The sequence below is a fragment of the Miscanthus floridulus genome, chromosome 5 (genome assembly GCF_019320115.1).
Source record: "Miscanthus floridulus cultivar M001 chromosome 5, ASM1932011v1, whole genome shotgun sequence".
Lineage (NCBI taxonomy): Eukaryota > Viridiplantae > Streptophyta > Magnoliopsida > Poales > Poaceae > Miscanthus > Miscanthus floridulus.
In genome coordinates, this window is record NC_089584.1 from 60,039,265 (window position 1) to 60,043,418 (window position 4,154).

Consider the following 4,154-nt stretch of genomic DNA (forward strand, 5'->3'; position numbering starts at 1 on the left):
TTGACACTGCACAGTGCACACACATGTAAGCATAGTACACAATGCATGACGCTAGGATATTCTAGCAAGTAATAAAGCCAAGGCCCTCAAGGCATCCTACCAGGCTTAGCCAGCTCATCGTCAACAACTTCCTCATCGTCATTGCCATCGCCATGGCTTCTGTCACTGCTGTGCTCTTCACAGCATAGCTGGTCCGCATCGAGGATCTTGCCTATCGGCTGCACGCAGTGTGGCCACTCCATGTCCTCGACGACATGTTCGAGGATGATGACCGTGAAGCCCATGGTCATTGTCAACTACAGCATCTTCACGCCTATTGGGGTTTAGTCCCATATCGTGTAGCGATGGTGGGGGAGCACAACATATAAGGCGGGAGAACCCTCACCTATCAGGCTAGTCTTTTGGGTTAGGAAGGCCCAAGGCCTTATATGTTGTAGCTCCAGTGGACCTAGAACCTGTGGGAGCACAGACTCGTGGTAATGAGCCAGGCCAACTGTAAGCTAGCTCCAAGATCATGAACTCGGTGATCACCACTGGTTCCAACAATTGGTATCATGAGCCCAAGGTCAGAAAAGCTAAACCCAATAAAAAATCTCGAGCGTCACACATATGGTGGGGGCACCCCAATGTGTGACTAAGGGAGAGATTGTTGGGGTTTAGTCCCACATCGTGTAGCGATGGTGGGGGAACACAACATATAAGGCGGGAGAAACGAGCCAGGCCAGCTATAAGCCAGCTCCAAGATCATGAACTCGATGGTCACCACCGGTTCCAACAATTGGTATCATGAGCCCATGGTCAAAAAAGTTAAACCCAATATAAAATCTCGAGCATCACACATATGGCGGGGGCACCCCTATGTGTGACTAAGGGAGAGATTGTTGGGGTTTAGTCCCACATCATGTAGCGATGGTGGGGGAGCACAACATATAAGGCGAGAGAACCCTCACCTATTAGACTAGTCTTTTGGGTTGGGAAGGCCCAAGGCCTTATTGTTGTAGCTCCAGTGGACCTAGGACTTGTGGGAGCACAAGCTCGTGGTAATGAGCTAGACCGGCTGTAAGCCAGCTCCAAGATCGTGAACTCGGTGATCACCACCGGTTCCAACAACACCCACTCTGGTGTTCACGGACATGGTCATCAATAGGTACAAGCTGCGCGCCGATTGCGGAGCATGAACCTGTCTGGGATGCGGTGCAGCGCAGCACTCATCTTCTTTGGCCTCGCCAGGAACCTCCTGCACTACAGGTGGCGCAGCCGGGCACGCACGTACCAATCGTCTCCATGGAGATTCTCTCATTGCAGTACTACATCGGCATGGATCACTCCATGCTGCTACGCCCAACTGCCTCTTCTGCATGGCTGCCACCACCATGATCCTATCAACCTTCATCCAACTCCACCGCTCAAGGCGCCTGGTTCCGTCTCGCCCGCATGGTGCGTACCATGGCATCTGCGGGAGACGCGCATACCGGTGCATGTTCTAGGAGGAGGACAAGGGCAGCACAGGGATCTGTCTTTCCAAGGACCTCGTGCCCACTACCGGCCAGACCCTCAAAACCAACATCATTGCCTTTGGCCCTCTGGTCCTGCCTGCTTCTGAGAAGCTCCTTGTTGCTCTATCCCTCCTAAAGCGGAGGCTATAGAGCGGCCAAAAGCGGAGGCTACAGAGTGGCCGGGTGAGGTTGTATCGTCCAGACTTCCACACGGCATTCGAGCACTTTTGCATCCACGTCGGTGGGCATGGGGTCATCGACGAGGTGCGGCATGGCCTCGGCCTCTCCGATGAGGACGTGTTGGCGTCACGCCATCATCGCGGATGAGGCTGCACCATTTTGGAAACACATGTAGCAGTTTGGTGCTATACGAGCTAGCGTACATCGAGGCCAAAGGCAGCATGAGGAAGGGAGACCACATATGGATGATCTCCTTCAGCACCGTTTCGATTGCAATTGCAATAGCATGGCGTGGGAGTGCCTCAAGGCTGCCACTGACGTCGAGGGGTCATGGGCCGACTGCATCCACCACTACACAGTGCAACTCCTAGAAATTGTGGAGGCCCTTGACTAAATCTCTACTATAATGGACCAATCAAAACTATACTAGATCCCCTTCTAACAATTGTACACTTAGAAAATGCACATAGGAAATCGTCTCTATTAAAATCAAGAGCTAAAAACACCCCTCACGTGCTTCAAACCCAATCCGATGGCTGATGTTGTCTGTGTGATGGCAGGCTTCTCATGCCTCCTCCTGCGTTTGAAGCCTCACTCCACCTCCAGCGCCCCACACCCCCACCCATCGGTGAGAGTTCAATTTGTGGCTTGTCCTTTTCTTTTTCCCAAAAAAAATGAAATATCATCCTCCCTCCTCTCCCCTCCCCTCACCTCCCCTCCTAGTCCATGACTCATCACACTTATCAATCCGTAGCTAGGGTTCCCACCGGTGCCTCTCACCGCCCATCTCCAGGCCACATGGCGGACCTCGCCAGTCGTGCTCGCACCCCGACCCAGGCCCCACATCACCGGCCCTCACCAGGTCGCATGGAGACACACTCACCGACCCTCCCCATGCTGCGTGGCGGCACCCTCTATAGGGTTGCATGCGTCGCTACCTACGCGCACGCCTGCCACCTCCGCGTGCGGCTTCCTGGGCAGCGTGGGCTGCCACGACCGCACTGTTCGGCTCAAGCCTCCCTGTTCGCCGGGGTCTAGGACCACCTAGTGCCGGAGATCTCATCACTGACAGTTGTCAACTCACGGCGACCATCCTCAACTTTGCCATGTTCCTCTAGATGCAGGCAAGTACCAGGAGCGGCCCCCGCTGTCATTCGTGCCGGATCCAACCACTTTGGCGTGGCATGGTCGACGCAGTCGAGCCCATCATGTGTGGTCCGGCCCGACAACCACGTTTGCTCCTTTGCCGACCTCGGGTCCTTCGCTGACTTCATCGTCGCCGAGGAGAAGTAGTGGTGAGTTCTTATTTGTGCTACTATAATTCCTTTTGGTTTTTTTTGTTTGAGGTCACGGTGGTTCGATACTTTGGATTCAGAAGCATAAATGTTTGCTATTTTTAGAACCAGTAAATCTCTAGATACTTTGTTTGTGAGTTGCCACAAATGATGGATCAATGGTGACATGAATAGAATCTATTGGGTTCACGATGCAAATATGGTCCTTTGTTCGATTGTAGTATAGTAGTACTATTGTGTTCGCTTGGTAGTGGTGTTGCAAAATGTAATCCGGATAGGATTTTCATTTATGTGTTCATGTTAACTAGACAATGCATAGATAAATGGATAATGCCTTTCATGGCCATACATGCTAATAACAAACAAAAAATTCTTTGCAGGCAACATACCCCCTGTTATCGAGATATAGTAACCATTCCGATTACTTCTGCTTTTTTGTATTGCTAATTTTGTTGATTTATTCTTGTAAGTTGATTCTCCTGCAGAGGCCTCTTTTTCTATCCTATTGTGATGGTTATGGAGTGCAGTGGATTGAGCCTGAATTTTCTGCCAAAATCACAGGAATCGTGCTAGGGTTGTATGAGGACAGCAGATACAAGTCTGCATCAAAAAAGGTGCACCTAAAGCAGGTTGATATTATTGGACTGGGTTATGGTGCCGAGATGGATCAGAAACAAGTATGTTAATTATCTTCGTCAGGTGTGATATTCAGAAGAGAGCTTGTAAACTCTCGTGCAAATGTCCTTACCCCTTGTCAATAGATCTTTCATCAAACTTTGATTGTTCTTCATAGATTAATTGTTAGTATACTTATTGCAGTCATCCTTTGTCCTATTAGCCATGCTTGCGGAGGAGGCACAAAGATCGCTTCTACTTACAGTGATGTGTTCACTACCACAATACTAGATGTAGAGAAATGCAAAGAGTTGAAGATATGTTTCTGCTTGGGAGTTGCTATTGTGTTACAAACTCACTGATGGGAACGTCAAGAGAAAGCTAGCTATTGTTGTGAAGGGTTTAACTTTTGAAAGGTTTGTACTTTGTAGTACTTGCAACATATTTAGTGGCTTTGTGAAAAACTAGAAGTAGACATGAAGGTGAAATAGTTTGTTATTTTTCTTATGCTTGATTTGCTTATGACTCCAGTGGTGTCTACAACAGACTAGGCCAGGCTACAACATCA

General features: G+C 49.6%; 1 pseudogene; it reads left to right on the plus strand.

Annotated features, from left to right (window-relative positions):
* The first annotated feature begins 282 nt into the window (after positions 1-282).
* LOC136454672 (3-ketoacyl-CoA synthase 6-like) lies at positions 283-2,070 on the plus strand (annotated as a pseudogene).
* Positions 2,071-4,154: the final 2,084 nt, after the last annotated feature.